A 19,552-nucleotide genomic window follows, 5' to 3' on the forward strand; every position below is an offset into this window, starting at 1 on the left:
CCTGCCGTATATCGGGAACACCCCACAAGACCCTCCATATACCGGGAACACCCCACAAGACCTGCCGTATACAGGGAAAACCCCACAAGACCTGCCGTATACAGGGAACACCCCACAAGACCTGCCGTATACCGGGAACACTCCACAAGACCCTCCATATACCGGGAACACCCCACAAGACCCTCCATATACCGGGAGCACCCCACAAGACCCGCAGTATACCGGGAACACCCCACAAGACCCTCCATATACAATGTTATCATTCCTCAGTGAGTTGACACTTCGCTGCTCGGTTCCATCCGGATGGTTCGTTACAATGTGTCAGTGCAGGCTTTACAATCTGTATATTAAGAATTCCCTGCAAGAATGAGGCTAAATCTTCTCCAGGGATGATCCGGCACGGAGAGGGTTACAGGACGGCCCGGTACTTTCCGGTCACCGCGACCTCGTCATCTGTCGCGCAGGTTTCTGGGTAGCGTAGTTCCGGTAATCCCGGCTCGTCATTGGTCAGGACGTGGCCAATGGTTGGCGTTCTGTCCAGGTCCCGACACTCCCCGCGGTGTGACGTCAGAAGGGGTGTGTGTCGTTGGCTCAGTGAGAGCGGTGCGGCGGTGGAGAGCGGAGCTCCGGATCATCCATGGTGAGCGCAGCCCGAGGGCACCGGGAGCGGGAGAGGACGAGGGCTGTACCGGGCGCTGCACCGCGGGTGCGGTCCGGGGGCCGAGCGGGGTCTGCAGCCCCAACACTGGAGGAGCTGAGGTGGGAGGATGCGGCGTCCGGAGCTGCCGCAGAGCCGGGGTGCGGGGGGAGCAGGAGCCGTGTGCACCCCGAACACTGCAGCACTGACACGAGGGTGCACGGGGGCTGTGCAGGGGGACAGGTGACTAAGGGGGGGTGCAGGGAGCTAACTGAGGGGGGTGCAGGGGGCTGCCAGAGGTTACTGAGGGGGTGCAGGGGGTCAGACAGAGGTGACTGAGGGGGGGTGCAGGGGGCTGCCAGAGGTGACTGAGGGGGTGCAGGGGGTCAGACAGAGGTGACTGGGGGGGGTGCAGGGGGCTGCCAGAGGTGACTGAGGGGGTGCAGGGGGCTGCCAGAGGTGACTGAGGGGGTGCAGGGGGTCAGACAGAGGTGACTGGGGGGGTGCAGAAGGCTGCCAGAGGTGACTGGGGGGTGCAGGGGGCTGCCAGAGGTGACTGAGGGGGTGCAGGGGGCTGCCAGAGGTGACTGAGGGGGTGCAGGGGGTCAGACAGAGGTGACTGGGGGGGTGCAGAAGGCTGCCAGAGGTGACTGGGGGGTGCAGGGGGTCAGACAGAGGTGACTGGGGGGGTGCAGAGGGCTGCCAGAGGTGACTGGGGGGGTGCAGGGGGCTGACTGAGGTGACTAAGGGGGGGTGCAGGGGGTCTGACAGAGGTGACTAAGGGGGTCTGACAGAGGTGACTAAGGGGGGGGTGCAGGGGGTCTGACAGAGGTGACTAATGGGGTGCAGGGGGTCTGACAGAGGTGACTAAGGGGGTCTGACAGAGGTGACTAAGGGGGGGGGTGCAGGGGGTCTGACTGAGGTGACTAAGGGGGGGGTGCAGGGGGCTGACTGAGGTGACTAAGGGGGGGTGCAGGGGGCTGACTAAGGTGACTGAGGGGGGTGCAGGGGGTCTGACAGAGGTGACTAATGGGGTGCAGGGGGTCTGACAGAGGTGACTGGGGGGGTGGTGCAGGGGGCTGACTGAGGGGGGTGCAGGGGGTCTGACAGAGGTGACTAAGGGGGGGTGCAGGGGGTCTGACAGAGGTGACTAAGGGGGGTGCAGGGGGCTGACTGAGGGGGGTGCAGAGGGCTGACTGAGGGGGGTGCAGGGGGTCTGACAGAGGTGACTAAGGGGGTCTGACTGAGGTGACTAAGGGGGTCTGACTGAGGTGACTAAGGGGGGGGGTGCAGGGGGTCTGACTGAGGTGACTAAGGGGGGGGGGTGCAGGGGGTCTGACTGAGGTGACTAAGGGGGGGGTGCAGGGGGCTGACTAAGGTGACTGAGGGGGGTGCAGGGGGTCTGACAGAGGTGACTAATGGGGTGCAGGGGGTCTGACAGGTGACTGGGGGGGTGGTGCAGGGGGCTGACTGAGGGGGGTGCAGGGGGTCTGACAGAGGTGACTAAGGGGGGGTGCAGGGGGTCTGACAGAGGTGACTAAGGGGGGGTGCAGAGGGCTGACTGAGGGGGGTGCAGGCGGTCTGACAGAGGTGACTAAGGGGGTCTGACAGAGGTGACTAAGGGGGTCTGACAGAGGGGACTGGGGGGGTGGTGCAGGGGGCTGACTGAGGGGGGTGCAGGGGGTCTGATAGAGGTGACTGAGGGGGGTGCAGGGGGTCTGACAGAGGTGACTAAGGGGGTGGTGCAGGGGGGTGCAGGGGGTCTGACAGAGGTGACTAAGGGGGAGTGCAGGGGACTGACAGAGGTGACTAAGGGGGAGTGCAGGGGACTGCCAGAGGTGACTGAGGGGGTGCTGGGGGCTACCAGAGGTGACTGAGGGGGTGCTGGGGGCTACCAGAGGTGAGTGAGGGGGTGCTGGGGGCTACCAGAGGTGAGTGAGGGGGTGCTGGGGGCTACCAGAGGTGACTGAGGGGGTGCTGGGGGCTACCAGAGGTGACTGAGGGGGTGCAGGGGGCTACCAGAGGTGACTGAGGGGGTGCAGGGGGCTACCAGAGGTGACTGAGGGGGTGCAGGGGGCTACCAGAGGTGACTGAGGGGGTGCAGGGGGCTACCAGAGGTGACTGAGGGGGTGCAGGGGGCTGCCAGAGGTGACTGAGGGGGTGCAGGGGGCTGCCAGAGGTGACTGAGGGGGTGCAGGGGGCTGCTAGAGGTGACTGAGGGGGTGCAGGGGGCTGCCAGAGGGGACTAAGGGGGGTGCAGGGGGGCTGCCAGAGGTGACTGAGGGGGGGTGCAGGGGGTCTGACAGGTGACTGAGGGGGGGTGCAGGGGGCTGACAGGTGACTGAGGGGGGGTGCAGGGGGCTGACAGGTGACTGAGGGGGGGTGCAGGGGGCTGACAGGTGACTGAGGGGGGGGTGCAGGGGGCTGACAGAGGTGACTGAGGGGGGGTGGGTGCAGGGGGCTGACAGAGGTGACTGAGGGGGGGTGGGTGCAGGGGGCTGACAGAGGTGACTGAGGGGGGGTGGGTGCAGGGGGCTGACAGAGGTGACTGAGGGGGGGTGCAGGGGGCTGACAGAGGTGACTGAGGGGGGGTGCAGGGGGCTGACAGAGGTGACTGAGGGGGGGTGCAGGGGGCTGACAGAGGTGACTGAGGGGGGGTGCAGGGGGCTGACAGAGGTGACTGAGGGGGGGTGCAGGGGGCTGACAGAGGTGACTGAGGGGGGGTGCAGGGGGCTGACAGAGGTGACTGAGGGGGGGGTGTAGGGGGCTGACAGACGTGACTGAGGGGGGGTGCAGGGGGACACAGGTGACTGAGGGGGGTGCAGGGGGCTGACACAGGTGAATCGGGGTGGGGGGGTGCATGGGCTGATGCAGGAGATCAGGGGGTATCTGGATATCTGCTGATGACAGTGACCTCAGAAGGGGGGAGACGCGGCTGTATGGAGAGGGGCGATGTCCTGATCCGAGGGCTGCGAAGTCCTAGTTATGTGGACATCATGCATTTGGTCTGTGCACTGGACGCTGCATGGTCCGGTCCTGTGTGGAGGCTGATGGGGGCGCTGCAGGGTCCGGTCCTGTGTGGAGGCTGATGGGGGCGCTGCAGGGTCCGGTCCTGTGTGGAGGCTGATGGGGGCGCTGCAGGGTCCGGTCCTGTGTGGAGGCTGATGGGGGCGCTGCAGGGTCCGGTCCTGTGTGGAGGCTGATGGGGGTGCTGCAGGGTCCGGGTCCTGTGTGGAGGCTGATGGGGGTGCTGCAGGGTCCGGGTCCTGTGTGGAGGCTGATGGGGGCGCTGCAGGGTCCGGTCCTGTGTGGAGGCTGATGGGGGCGCTGCAGGGTCCGGTCCTGTGTGGAGGCTGATGGGGGCGCTGCAGGGTCCGGTCCTGTGTGGGGGCTGATGGGGGCGCTGCAGGGTCCGGTCCTGTGTGGAGGCTGATGGGGGTGCTGCAGGGTCCGGGTCCTGTGTGGAGGCTGATGGGGGCACTGCAGGGTCCGGTCCTGTGTGGAGGCTGATGGGGGTGCTGCACTGTCCGGCTCCTGTGTGGAGGCTGATGGGGGCGCTGCAGGGTCCGGTCCTGTGTGGAGGCTGATGGGGGCGCTGCAGGGTCCGGTCCTGTGTGGAGGCTGATGGGGGTGCTGCACTGTCCGGCTCCTGTGTGGAGGCTGATGGGGGCGCTGCAGGGTCCGGTCCTGTGTGGGGACTGATGGGGGCGCTGCAGGGTCCGGTCCTGTGTGGAGGCTGATGGGGCGCTGCAGGGTCCGGGTCCTGTGTGGAGGCTGATGGGGGCGCTGTATGGTCCGGTCCTGTGTGGAGGCTGATGGGGGTGCTGCATGGTCCGGTCCTGTGTGGGGGCTGATGGGGCGCTGCAGGGTCCGGTCCTGTGTGGAGGCTGATAGGGGTGCTGCAGGGTCCGGTCCTGTGTGGAGGCTGATGGGGGCGCTGCATGGTCCGGTCCTGTGTGGAGGCTGATGGGGGGGGCGCTGCAGGGTCCGGTCCTGTGTGGGGGCTGATGGGGGCGCTGCAGGGCTGTGTGGCCAGGGGTCTGGCATTGGAGCTCACAGTCAGGCACTGTTGGTGATCACCCTGGTATGGTGGCACGTGGTGTTTTGGGCGTTCCTTCCAGGTGGTTGTGTGATAGTTGCAGTGCGTTACGGGATGTTACAGGAAGGGTGGAGGGGCTTCCTGCGCTCACTATTATGCATGTGTCCGTTTATGTCCCCATCTCTCTATACAGATGGAGCACAGCGGAGGGTCACTGAGGTTGTATCTTCAGTAGGGTCATTCCATGGTGCCTTACCATACAAAGATGATGGTGACTTACCTGACAATAAGGTTAATCCTTTTGATGGTAACTTTCTGTAATGTAAGTTACTATACTGTGCGGTAACGTAAGTTATCTAGATTTCTTGTAATTAAAACTGATGCTTTTAACTTGAGAGGTTTAAATACATTTGGTAAAGTTGCTGGGACTATGGTGTTTTAATACAATAAAAATAGTGCATCTCCCCTGTATACCAGAACATAAAATTTGGCCGGCTCATGAAGGACAATTGCCTTTCCTTTTTTATGTAACATAAGTTACCAAGTAATAACTCTGTATTTTGTATTTAATTTTATTGTTGAAATCTATGGAGAATAGTTTAATGTACAATATACATTCACTCCTTTTTGTGCCTTCAAAGAACAGTCTGTAGCCAGTTTTTGGCTTGTGAATGTAACGTACATTACCATGGAATGACCCAGTGGGTGTTACCTGCAGTCCTATGTAAAATGCTGTGCCAAATAACTGGGTGGACTCTGCTACATCTGCACCTGTCGGGGTTGTCACATTCCTCCACAGCGTCCTGTGTAACCTGAGTGTGGCGTGCTCTGTGGGTATCTGTTACCTTCCCTCACACCGGGTGGGGTATCTCCAAACCCATCGGTAAGGCGACCCTCTACTGCGCCTCCTGTCATGCTAGGGGGGAGTTTGTGACCCACCCAGGGTGATGTCATTGTTTGGACCTGTCATCTTCAGCCTGTGGGGGATCGGGGTAATTCTTAGATGGAAAGTCTCCGGGAGGGGTCGGGGAAGTGTTCTCAATTATTCCAATAACAGAGTGAGCCAGGAATGCGAAAGTGACGCCAGCCCCCACTTCTGATGTCCCTGCAGACGTGCCCGCGCCCCCGAGGACACATTGGGTTTCCACACTTGTTACCTAGAATTTACCCTAGATCCGGTTGTTCATAAAGCAAAGAAATGTCCCATTCAGGTGGGAGAGAAAAATGGCTGAATGTTCTGGCACCCAATTTATGGATTTGTTTTCTGGAGTAGCATTGACCTGGCATAGATAGTGCTGGCTCCTACGGTCAATTAATTCAGACACCCCGGCCCGTTGCCCCTGTTTGGTGACTAAACACTTGGGTATGCAATGCCCCTGCCCCTGGTGTCTAAAGGCCATGGGCCTGTTATAACTACCCTGGTGCGGAATATCTGGGTATATAATGCCCCTTGTGCTGAATATCTGGGTATATAATGCCCCTGGTGCCTATGGTCGGTGTGCCTATTACCCCTGGTGCTGAATATCTGGGTATATAATGCCCCTGGTGCCTATGGTCGGTGTGCCTATTACCCCTGGTGCTGTATATCTGGGTATATAATGGTCCTGCCCCTGGTGCCTATGGTCGGTGTGCCTATTACCCCTGGTGCTGTATATCTGGGTATATAATGCCCCTGGTGCCTATGGTCGGTGTGCCTATTACCCCTGGGGCTGAATATCTGGGTATATAATGGTCCTGCCCCTGGTGCCTGTGGTCGGTGTGCCTATTACCCCTGGTGCTGAATATCTGGGTATATAATGGTCCTGCCCCTGGTGCCTATGGTCGCTGTGCCTATTACCCCTGGTGCTGAATATCTGGGTATATAATGCCCCTGGTGCCTATGGTCGGTGTGCCTATTATCCCTAGGGCTGAATATCTGGGTATATAATGGTCCTGCCCCTGGTGCTGTATATCTGGGTATATAATGGTCCTGCCCCTGGTGCCTATGGTCGGTGTGCCTATTATCCCTAGGGCTGAGTATCTGGGTATATAATGGTCCTGCCCCTGGTGCTGTATATCTGGGTATATAATGGTCCTGCCCCTGGTGCCTATGGTCGCTGTGCCTATTACCCCTGGTGCTGTATATCTGGGTATATAATGCCCCTGGTGCCTATGGTCGCTGTGCCTATTACCCCTGGTGCTGTATATCTGGGTATATAATGCCCCTGGTGCCTATGGTCGCTGTGCCTATTACCCCCGCTGCTGTATATCTGGGTATATAATGGTCCTGCCCCTGGTGCCTATGGTCGCTGTGCCTATTACCCCTGGTGCTGTATATCTGGGTATATAATGCCCCTGGTGCCTATGGTCGGTGTGCCTATTACCCCTGGTGCTGTATATCTGGGTATATAATGGTCCTGGTGCCTATGGTCGGTGTGCCTATTACCCCTGGTGCTGTATATCTGGGTATATAATGCCCCTGGTGCCTATGGTCGGTGTGCCTATTACCCCCGGTGCTGTATATCTGGGTATATAATGCCCCTGGTGCCTATGGTCGCTGTGCCTATTACCCCCGGTGCTGTATATCTGGGTATATAATGCCCCTGGTGCCTATGGTCGGTGTGCCTATTACCCCTGGTGCTGTATATCTGGGTATATAATGCCCCTGGTGCCTATGGTCGCTGTGCCTATTACCCCCGGTGCTGTATATCTGGGTATATAATGGTCCTGGTGCCTATGGTCGCTGTGCCTATTACCCCTGGTGCTGTATATCTGGGTATATAATGGTCCTGGTGCCTATGGTCACTGTGCCTATTACCCCCGGTGCTGTATATCTGGGTATATAATGGTCCTGGTGCCTATGGTCGCTGTGCCTATTACCCCTGGTGCTGTATATCTGGGTATATAATGGTCCTGGTGCCTATGGTCGCTGTGCCTATTACCCCCGGTGCTGTATATCTGGGTATATAATGCCCCTGGTGCCTATGGTCGGTGTGCCTATTACCCCCGGTGCTGTATATCTGGGTATATAATGGTCCTGGTGCCTATGGTCGGTGTGCCTATTACCCCTGGGGCTGTATATCTGGGTATATAATGGTCCTGCTCCTGGTGCCTATGGTCGCTGTGCCTATTATCCCCGGTTCTGATTATCTGGGTATATAATGGTCCTGGTGCCTATGGTCGGTGTGCCTATTACCCCTGGGGCTGTATATCTGGGTATATAATGGTCCTGCTCCTGGTGCCTATGGTCTGTGTGCCTATTATCCCCGGTTCTGTATATCTGGGTATATAATGGTCCTGCTCCTGGTGCCTATGGTCTGTGTGCCTATTATCCCCGGTTCTGTATATCTGGGTATATAATGCCCCTGGTGCCTATGGTCGGTGTGCCTATTACCCCTGGTGCTGTATATCTGGGTATATAATGCCCCTGGTGCCTATGGTCGCTGTGCCTATTACCCCCGGTGCTGTATATCAGGGTATATAATGCCCCTGGTGCCTATGGTCGGTGTGCCTATTACCCCTGGTGCTGTATATCTGGGTATATAATGCCCCTGGTGCCTATGGTCGCTGTGCCTATTACCCCCGGTGCTGTATATCTGGGTATATAATGCCCCTGGTGCCTATGGTCGCTGTGCCTATTACCCCTGGTGCTGTATATCTGGGTATATAATGCCCCTGGTGCCTATGGTCGCTGTGCCTATTACCCCCGGTGCTGTATATCTGGGTATATAATGGTCCTGGTGCCTATGGTCGCTGTGCCTATTACCCCCGGTGCTGTATATCTGGGTATATAATGGTCCTGGTGCCTATGGTCGCTGTGCCTATTACCCCCGGTGCTGTATATCTGGGTATATAATGGTCCTGGTGCCTATGGTCGGTGTGCCTATTATCCCCGGTTCTGTATATCTGGGTATATAATGGTCCTGCTCCTGGTGCCTATGGTCGCTGTGCCTATTATCCCCGGTTCTGTATATCTGGGTATATAATGGTCCTGCTCCTGGTGCCTATGGTCGGTGTGCCTATTATCCCCGGTTCTGTATATCTGGGTATATAATGGTCCTGCCCCTGGTGCCTATGGTCTGTGTGCCTATTATCCTCGGTTCTGTATATCTGGGTATATAATGGTCCTGCTCCTGGTGCCTATGGTCGGTGTGCCTATTATCCTCGGTTCTGTATATCTGGGTATATAATGGTCCTGCTCCTGGTGCCTATGGTCGGTGTGCCTATTATCCTCGGTTCTGTATATCTGGGTATATAATGGTCCTGCTCCTGGTGCCTATGGTCGGTGTGCCTATTATCCCCGGTTCTGTATATCTGGGTATATAATGGTCCTGCCCCTGGTGCCTATGGTCTGTGTGCCTATTATCCCCGGTTCTGTATATCTGGGTATATAATGGTCCTGCCCCTGGTGCCTATGGTCTGTGTGCCTATTATCCCCGGTTCTGTATATCTGGGTATATAATGGTCCTGCCCCTGGTGCCTATGGTCGGTGTGCCTATTATCCTCGGTTCTGTATATCTGGGTATATAATGGTCCTGCTCCTGGTGCCTATGGTCGGTGTGCCTATTATCCCCGGTTCTGTATATCTGGGTATATAATGGTCCTGCTCCTGGTGCCTATGGTCGGTGTGCCTATTATCCCCGGTTCTGTATATCTGGGTATATAATGGTCCTGCCCCTGGTGCCTATGGTCGGTGTGCCTATTATCCCCGGTTCTGTATATCTGGGTATATAATGGTCCTGCTCCTGGTGCCTATGGTCGCTGTGCCTATTATCCCCGGTTCTGTATATCTGGGTATATAATGGTCCTGGTGCCTATGGTTGCTGTGCCTATTACCCCTGGGGCTGTATATCTGGTTATAAAGGGCTTCTGGTCATTTCTTGAATTATCCCACCATCCCCATCCCTAAAGGTTGTACTGAACCATAAAGTGATCACTTATACTCTGTGAAACTTATAATAAAGTGATAGTGAATTATAATATCATTTTCATATAGTTTATGATTTTTAATGTTAGTTTCTTGACTTTACTTTGGTCTTTTTTTTCTTTTGAAGTTGCAGGAATAAAACAAGTGTTACATTCTTCCCTCCACCGTCCAGCTGCGGCACCTCATGCTGCTTCAGTTTGTTTTTTTTTCCCTTTTTTTTTTTTCAAGTCAACAAGGGTGAACCGTTTTTAATGTGGAGTCCTCCTCCTGCCATCCTCTGTTCTCAGGCCCCTCCACCCCAGGTGTCTGACACTTTTCCTAAAACTGGGTATTTGTATGTAGAGCAGGTGAAAGTAATAACGCCAATGTTTGTGAAAAAAGAGCGCAGATTCTTATAATCAATTGACAGAAATATTTCAAAACAATTGAAAAAATAATAGATGAAAATAAAACTTACAATAAGAAACTAAATAAGTTTTACACATTCTTTTTCTGTTGCAGCAACGTGTGAGCAGTCCAGCACTGCCACATCACTGTATGGTGGAAGTGTTTGTTCCATTTATAATGGAAAGAGGGATAAAAATGTGTTCATTTTCCAGTTTTGATCATGGCCACTGGTGGGTGACGAGTCTATTGATGGTCTCAGCTGGGGGCCTTTTGATGTCGACAATGTCTGATAACGGATTATAGTCCTCAGATAATGAGGCAAATAAGTTCTGTAACCAAGTGGAAAGTTAGATGAGTTGATTAATTGCTTTAAGAACATTCATAGAAATTGTATTTAAGGAGGCTATGTAAAAATAAAAAAAGTTACGTACCCCTTATAAACTTAATAAGGCAATTATATATTCTTTATTGTCAGGGTTGCTAAAGATGCTTAAATAAAATATTTATGCAATAATAAAACTTCTATAATACAGTTTCTATGTACAAGAATTTAACTCGTATAATACTGCCTCCTACGTACAAGAATATAACTACTATAATACTGCTCCTATGTACAAGAATATAACTACTATAATACTGCTCCTATGTACAAGAATATAACTACTATATTACTGCTCCTATGTACAAGAATATAACTACTATAATACTGCTCATATATACAAGAATATAACTACTATAATACTGCTCATATGTACAAGAATATAACTACTATAATACTGCTTCTATGTACAAGAATATAACTACTATAATACTGTTCCTATGTACAAGAATATAACTACTATAATACTGCTCCTATGTACAAGAATATAACTACTATAATACTGTTCCTATGTACAAGAATAAAACTACTATAATACTGCCCCCTATGTACAAGAATATAACTACTATAATACTGCTCCTATGTACAAGAATATAACTACTATAATACTGCCCCCTATGTACAAGAATATAACTACTATAATACTGCCCCCTATGTACAAGAATATAACTACTATAATACTGCTCCTATGTACAAGAATATAACTACTATATTACTGCTCCTATGTACAAGAATATAACTACTATAATACTGCTCCTATGTACAAGAATATAACTACTAGAATACTGCTCATATATACAAGAATATAACTACTATAATACTGCTCATATGTACAAGAATATAACTACTATAATACTGCTCCTATGTACAAGAATATAACTACTATAATACTGTTCCTATGTACAAGAATATAACTACTATAATACTGCTCCTATGTACAAGAATATAACTACTATAATACTGTTCCTATGTACAAGAATAAAACTACTATAATACTGCTCATATGTACAAGAATATAACTACTATAATACTGCTCATATATACAAGAATAAAACTACTATAATACTGCCTCCTATGTACAATAATATAACTACTATAATACTGTTCCTATGTACAAGAATATAACTACTATAATACTGCTCCTGTGTACAAGAATATAACTACTATAATACTGCTCCTATGTACAAGAATATAACTACTATAATACTGCTCCTATGTACAAGAATATAACTATTATAATACTGCTCCTATGTACAAGAATATAACTACTATAATACTGTTCCTATGTACAAGAATAAAACTACTATAATACTGTTCCTATGTACAAGAATATAACTACTATAATACTGCTCCTATGTACAAGAATATAACTACAATAATACTGCCCCTAGGTACAAGAATATAACTACAATAATACTGCTCATATATACAAAAATATAACTACGACAATACTGCCTCTTAGGTGTATATCTGCCATACAACTGCCTGTTATGTGGCATCATACACCATAATATGTATGGAATGGCTGGAAACAACCACTTTATCGAAGGATCCGTTAAAAATTATTTGATTTCAGGAAATTTCTCCATTTTTAGAGTTCCCTCATTCAAAAGCTTGGCGCTTAATTGTAGAGTTGTCCAGCAGTGAAGGGGTGTGCCGTATGCATTATAACTCGCAGGAGCAGTTTGTAGGTAATTGGGGTGTAAGGTTCATCATCACTGGATTAGGAAGAGTCTTCAATTTAATAAAATATAATTGAGTTTGATGAGTTCACTTTGCTCCAGTCAGTGGCCCCCAGAGCTCGCAATTATCCTAATTGTTGTAATACCGCATTGGGGCTGCACATTCCTCTTGGTATTGAACGCCGCTCCCTCTGGTTGGCATTGTGGCAGTGAGGGTGCGCCCCGGACCCCGATGGGAGCAGTATTCCACAATGTGCCTGTCATTAGCCTCTCTGGGGTATAACAAGCCCCATTCTGTCATTGTCCCTTTCATCTGCAGATTTGGCAGGAGCCTGCGTCTCACAAATGATGGAGATTATGTAATTCTCTGTGTCGTGTCACTGAGCGCTGACACTCGCCCCAAGCCGCCCTCTTCTGACATTTCTTGCACAGATTTTCTTTTTTCTTGTGAGGCTTATTAAAGGTTAAACAGAATCGATATATTGATAAAAAATCTCCCAATCCCATGGGTTGGAGACAGTGCTCATCCTGAGCCTCCTGGTTCGTATGTACAATGCTAGATAACTGTGACTGACACGCAGGACTATAGGACTTTCGGTGATGGAGGGTTTGTGGTAACATGAGGCTTTAGTGCCATTCAGGTGTTATGGAAAGCTGGGTGGCCACGGTGCCATGTACACTGTGCTATGTAAGTTAAATAAATATGGCCGCCCTTCTCAGTAACAGTCATAAGCTCCATCCTTTGGAGTCCGTCAGTTTTTTTAATCAGATGTCGATCAACCTCTTGGGCAGCACTGACAGCCCCCGACACTGTTCAGAGAGGCGACTGTAAGAAGGACCACAAGTTCTCACTGATGAGGACGGGGTCGGTCATTATTCTCCATCTTTAAGGCCCTTCATGGCCCTGAGCAGTGGAGACTCAGATGCTGGGATGGAGCCTCGTCCTGCAGAACAATCCTGGAGAGACGCAGACCTTCCTGCTCCACTGCTGGAAGAAAGTGTCCTCTAATCACTGGCAAGAGGTTTGGGAGATGATTCTCATCCATTTTCAACCCTAAAAGGTCCAACGAGCTCCCCTTTCATAAACCCATCCATAGCTGGGCCCTCCTCCACCGCGCTGGAGATCTGTGCCCGGTACTGATCAGCCACAGCCCTTCCATCTGCTCGTCAGTCTATAAAACCTGCGAACAATCGATCAGATTATTCTAGGTCCAGTACTGATGTTTCTCTTGTGTCTTGCTCAGTGGTGGTCGGGTTCAGCCTCCTCACCTCGGCCGTGTCTCTGAGCACTGAGCACCTTGTACTTCTGTGTCTTGCTCAGTAGTGGTCGGGTTCAGCCTCCTCACCTCGGCCGTGTCTCTGAGCACCTTGTACTTCTGTGTCTTGCTCAGTGGTGGTCGGGCTCAGCCTCCTCACCTCAGCTGTGTCTCTGAGCACTGAGCACCTTGTACTTCTGTGTCTTGCTCAGTGGTGGTCGGGCTCAGCCTCCTCACCTCGGCTGTGTCTCTGAGCACTGAGCACCTTGTACTTCTGTGTCTTGCTCAGTAGTGGTCGGGTTCAGCCTCCTCACCTCGGCCGTGTCTCTGAGCACCTTGTACTTCTGTGTCTTGCTCAGTGGTGGTCGGGCTCGGCCTCCTCACCTCAGCTGTGTCACTGAGCACCTTGTACTTCTGTGTCTTGCTCAGTGGTGGTCGGGCTCAGCCTCCTCACCTCGGCCGTGTCTCTGAGCACCTTGTACTTCTGTGTCTTGCTCAGTGGTGGTCGGGCTCAGCCTCCTCACCTCGGCCGTGTCTCTGAGCACCTTGTACTTCTGTGTCTTGCTCAGTGGTGGTCGGGCTCAGCCTCCTCACCTCAATCTGCATCCTCTGCGAACTATCTGGGTTGAGTCACAGTCTGAAAATCTTTGGTCCATTTTGCTTCATAACAAGCTGCTAATAATTCAGTACACCCTGAAGCCACATCCTCTCCTTACACGGATACACATCACCTGATCTGCTTCATCCAATCGGCATTCAAGATTCTATAGGTGAAGGTGGGAAATCTGCATAAAATGATCTCGTCATCTGCACTGCTGAGAATTCTGAAATATCTGAATATCTGAAACTGAACCTGTCAAAAACTGAACTCCTTGTGTTTTCTCCCTCTACTAACCTACCTTTGCCTGACATTGCCATCTCCGTGTGCGGTTCCACCATTACTCCAAAGCAACATGCCCGCTGCCTTGGGGTCATACTAGATTCCGAGCTTTCCTTCACCCCCCACATCCGATCACTGGCTCGCTCTTCTTATCTGCATCTCAAAAACATTTCTAGAATTCAACATTTTCTTACTTTCGACTCTGCAAAAACTTTCTGTTTCTCTTATCCATTCTCGTCTGGACTATTGTAACTCTCTACTAATCGGCCTCCCTCTTAAGGTACCGTCACACTGGCCAACTTCACAACGATATCGCTAGCGATCCGTGACGTTGCAGCGTCCTGGATAACGATATCGTTCAGTTTGACACACAGCAGCAATCTGGATCCCGCTGTGATATCGCTGGTCGGAGCAGAAAGTCCAGAACTTTATTTCGTTGCTGGACTCCTGCAGACATCGCTAAATCGGCGTGTGTGACGCCGATCCAGCGATGTCTTCACTAGTAACCAGGGTAAACATCGGGTTACTAAGCGCAGGGCCGTGCTTAGTAACCCGATGCTTACCCTGGTTACCAGTGTAAATGTAAAAAAAAACACACTACATACTTACATTCCGATGTCTGTCGCGTCCCCCGGCATTCTGCTTCCCTGCACTGTCGGCGCCGGCCAGCCGTAAAGCAGATTACAGCGGTGACGTCACCGCTGTGCTTCACGGCCAGCCGGCGCTCAGTCAGTGCAGGAAAGCACAGCGACGGGGGACAGACACCGGAATATAAGTATGTGTTGTTTTTTTTTTGTTTTTTTTTAACGTTTACGCTGGTAACCAGGGTAAACATCGGGTTACTAAGCGCGGCCCTGCGCTTAGTAACCTGATGTTTACCCTGGTTACCGGCATCGTTGGTCGCTGGAGAGCTGTCTGTGTGACAGCTCTCCAGCGACCACACAGCGACGCTGCAGCGATCGGGATTGTTGTCTAGATCGCTGCAGCGTCGCTAAATGTGACGGTACCTTTACCAAACTCTCCCCGCTCCAATCTGTCCTGAATGCTGCAGCCAGGATTATATTCCTCACCAACCGTTACACCGATGCCTCTACCTTGTGCCAGTCATTACACTGGCTACCCATTCACTCCAGAATCCAGTACAAAACTACTACCCTCATCCACAAAGCACTCCATGGCTCAGCACCACCCTACATCTCCTCTCTGGTATCAGTCTACCACCCTACCCGTGCCCTCTGCTCCGCTAATGACCTCAGGTTAGCATCCTCAATAATCAGAACCTCCCACTCCCGTCTCCAAGACTTTACACGTGCTGCACCAATTCTTTGGAATGCACTACCTAGGTTAATACGATTAATCCCCAATCCCCACAGTTTTAAGCGTGCCCTAAAAACTCATTTGTTCAGATTGGCCTACCGCCTCAACGCATTAACCTAACGATCCCTGTGTGGCCCATTCAAAATTTTCATCAAACTACGTACTGTTACATATTCTGGCTGATGACCGGTTCATGCAGCTTTACATGAACACCTGATCCTTACACTATGGCTGGACCGTACAATGAAAGCAATTGTTACCATCCACCTTTCATGTCTCTCCTTTTCCCCATAGATTGTAGCTGCGAGCAGCAGGACCCTCACTCCTCTTGGTATCTGTTGATTTATGTGATTATTGTTATGCTGTAATGTCTATTGTCTGTACAAATCTCCTCTAAAATGTAAAGCGCTGCGGAATATGTTGGCGATATAGAAATAAAATAATTCTGCACAGTGTGTATTGGGAACATATAGTAGCGATACACACAGCGTAGTGCACAATAGTCATTTTATCGGTGCTTTGGGTCATGTGACCGAGGCCCCCTGTATAGAGCTCCTTCCCCCAGCGGGATTCCTGTCTGCCCTGGATGAGCTCCTGTCATTGCTCCCTGTCACCCTGAAGTGATGAGCTCCCCGCAGCCATCACGGCATCTGTCATATGGTGTCATGTAAATCTCTACAAACATGCCAGTCATTCCCCTCCCCTAATAGACTGATCCTAGTGGCCTCGGAGGGCCGTCCCTGCTTAACATGCTGATGCTTGTAGTTCTACTGCAGCTTCTAATCCCAAACTGCACTGGAGTGTTGATAGAAAATCACACGAGATTCAAGATTCAGCTTATGTGACTTTCTTTATTTCAAATGTTCAAGATCTCTGCTTGCTGGCAGTGCACAGTCAGCTGACAACCCCGTCCAGGCAGGAGATGCTGGCAGTTATTATATTGATACATTGTATCATGTTTGTTTTGTTTTTGTCCAGATGAAACAAAGTTTATCAGAATGATGAAATTATTCTAGATCTACAGTGTGATTGCTCCGCCATCGATACAGGGGTCTTGTGAGCAGGACTCCGTCTTGTTAGTGATTAGTCATTGGACGGCTTTCCAAACTTTTCCAGACCCCTGAATGGTCAATGTGGCTGCTTTCGTTAAATTTAGGATGATTGAGGATGTGTAGTTTGTAGGGGAGTCTGGGAATGCTGGGTGACTGGTGATGTGAGGGTTAAGTGTCCTGTGTGAGGAGCAGGAGGCTTATCAGGAATACTTGTGCCCTTATCTCCATCCCACCATTAGTGTCTGAGAGAGAACAGATCCTGGTGTAGTGGATGTATGGCTGCAGTGGGATATAAGCGCTGAGCTCATTCCTTAGGTATGTGTGCTTCTTCTACTTTGTGTCATTTTTACATCCTTTTATTTTAGGTTATTCTTTACAGTCCTTCACTCACTTACCGATATTTTCTTTGCTTACATAGCACCATTCCACAGACAGCCTCTCCATCACTGTCCCCATCGGGCTCACAGTCTGTATTCCCTATCAGTGGGTCTTTGGGCAGAGTAATCCCTGTTGACTGAAGAATTTACAGTCTCACATCTTCACCAGTGTTTGTGTAGATGATAAGAAGATATACTCCAGCCATAGATGTTCACCATGATGATGTCTAGTGGACCTGGGTGGCCTGATGGCCACATTGTATTGTCTCTGGTTTCTCTTCTGCACTTTGGTGCCCTCTACATGATCTTGCCCCATGGTTCTCCTGCAGAGTTGTCCTATGTGTGTTTTTTTTTCTCCCAGGTTTATGTTCTGTCCTTGGCTCCAGGTTAATCTCGGCCTTTTGTTTCCCTTTACACTTTTTTTTTTTTTCCCAGTATATAATCTTTGCTCCTAGGTCTCTCATGCATCCTTGTCTTTCAAATTGGCCCTTGTTCTGTAGATGTTTTACCCCCTGTTTACATTCGACAGTCTGTTTTGTGGGTTTATAATTCGGCCTCAAGTTCTCCAGTTCACCTGTGTCTTGTGTGTAAATTTTGTCCTGGTTCTCCCCCCCCCCCCCCCCCCCCCATACACTCGTGTCCTGTATTTTTCTTTGCCTGTCGTTTCGTCTAAATTCATGCGTCTTGTATTTAATATTTGCCCCTAGTTACTCTGTACAACCCTCTGTCTGCCGTTTTGAATTATTTAGGCTTTGGTCCCCCTTTGTGATTGTGTTCTCTAGATGATTTGGTCCCTGGTTTCCCATAGCAGTGTTTTGTATTTCTTAGGCCCTTGGTTCTCCCCTGCACTCTTGTCTTGAATATAATTTAACCCTTGGTTTCCCTCTACAACCTTGTATCCTATAGACGATTTGGTCCCTGGTTACTCTATTTTGTATATTGTTGGCCCTTGGATCTCGCCTACATTCTCAGTGTCCTGCATATAATGTTGACCCCTGTTTTCTCCTTTATGACCTTGTGTCCTGGGGATGACTCAGCCTCTGCAGCCTGTTTTGTGTCTCGATAGGCCGCTTGTTCTCCCCTGCACTCTTATCCTGTATGTAATTTTGACCGCTGGTTCTCCTTTGCGATCTGTGGATGATTTGGTCCCTGGTTTCCCATAGCCGTGTTTTGTATTTCGTTAGGTCCTAAGTTCTCCCCTCTGCGCTCTAGTGTCTGATATTGGCCGCTGGTTTCCTGCTGGGCCTTGTCCTCCTGTATGTCTTTGCCCCTGGTTCACCTGTGACCTGGTGTCTGCTTTTCCTCTTGCAGTTAATCTGATGGAAACATGAATCGGTTCAAGCAGTTTGCAGGCTACGATATCCCTTATCACAGGGAACGCACGTGCCCTCCACAAGCCGTGCCAGAGCCGGCCATTCCAGCAGCTTTGTACTGGGTATTGGCAGGGGAAACTTGGTCCTGCTTTTTCTCCCCTCTCCCCCCACGGTCCTGCTTTTTCTCCCCTCCCCCCACGGTCCTGCTTTTCCCTCCCTCCCCCAGGTCCTGCTTTTTTTTTTTTTCTTTCCCCCTCCCAACAAATATTGCAGAGACTAGCGTCTCCGCGTAATTTCATATACTGTGGTCCATGGCCACACGTCCGTCTCCGCTGGTGATCCGTGGGCGACTGTGGACGCATAGTGGGCATTGGGTTTCTTAAAATCCCATCCGCTATGCTGTAACCTCTGGACGCTGCAGAAGTGTGCAACATCCAACCCACGGCTTTACTGATCGTCTGCACAAACCTAGTGCAGCTGCATGAAGACAAACTAGTGGCTTCAGTTTGCACCTTACAGCCCCTGTCTGGGGCCTTTTTTTGCTATTTGGTGCAGCAACTACTAAGAATAAGATAAGTCATTCAGCCAAACTGAAGATTGCAGGACAGCAAGTTGCACTCCCTGGAAGCAATCTGGTCGCACTTCGACATGTATATAGGTGCGGTTAAAACAAATATCATCCTCAAATATGGGGGTCTCCATGATGGGGTCTTTGCATGCGAGGACTTGTCCGGACCCAAGGTTCCTGGTGCCTCCAACCGCCTCAATATCAGTGGCTAGTAGTGATTTCTGAGTCTGCACCAGTTTGTTGATTTTCGCCCCGTTTCGCCTCTGGCTTTACCACCGCCTCCTGCCTGGCAGTGTTGACGCAGCTTCGCCCGCTCTTTTGATCGCAGTGGGCCACGGGTCTGTTTTGTTTTGTACTTGGTAACCAGATAGTACAAACATCCAGAGAGCGATTGTTTCCCATCACGGAGAATACATTATTTGTAAATAGAAACCAAACACTGAGCCTCCCGCTCCTCCTGTGAAAGCTGCAGGATCTGACACGCGTGGCTGAGTCCCCTTGACTATATGGAGGCTTAAGTTTTTTGCCTCTTTATGTAGGTAGTTGAGTATTTACCTGCCTTAGTTTACTTTATTCTTTGCTCCAATACATCTTTGGTGATGATCCCCACTTTCAGGACGGATAGCGGCCGCAGAGTCGCTTGATTCGGAGTCCCCAGAATAGCTGTACATTATATAGACAGCTTGTCAGCTGTAATTGAATATGGTGTAATACTTTATTTCCCCTCTAGTGGCGCTGCAAGGAAACTGAGCACTTGCT

The 19,552-nt window shown here is 50.8% G+C and overlaps 1 protein-coding gene across 13 annotated transcripts in view; it reads left to right on the forward strand.

The window, feature by feature from the left end:
• The first annotated feature begins 563 nt into the window (after positions 1-563).
• ADD3 (adducin 3) overlaps positions 564-19,552 on the forward strand; it is a 67,671-nt gene continuing 48,682 nt past the window's right edge. For 4 of the 13 annotated variants that reach the window (XM_069754255.1, XM_069754259.1, XM_069754265.1 and 1 more), the window contains exon 1: positions 564-640. The gene's annotated coding sequence lies outside the window, so the exon portion shown is untranslated. Of the gene's footprint in view, positions 760-4,868; positions 4,999-19,552 lie in introns of those variants that run through there. The other 9 variants (XM_069754267.1, XM_069754257.1, XM_069754264.1 and 6 more) reach the window with 5 other exon arrangements.

This window comes from Ranitomeya imitator, chromosome 2, assembly GCF_032444005.1.
Source record: "Ranitomeya imitator isolate aRanImi1 chromosome 2, aRanImi1.pri, whole genome shotgun sequence".
Taxonomy (NCBI): domain Eukaryota; kingdom Metazoa; phylum Chordata; class Amphibia; order Anura; family Dendrobatidae; genus Ranitomeya; species Ranitomeya imitator.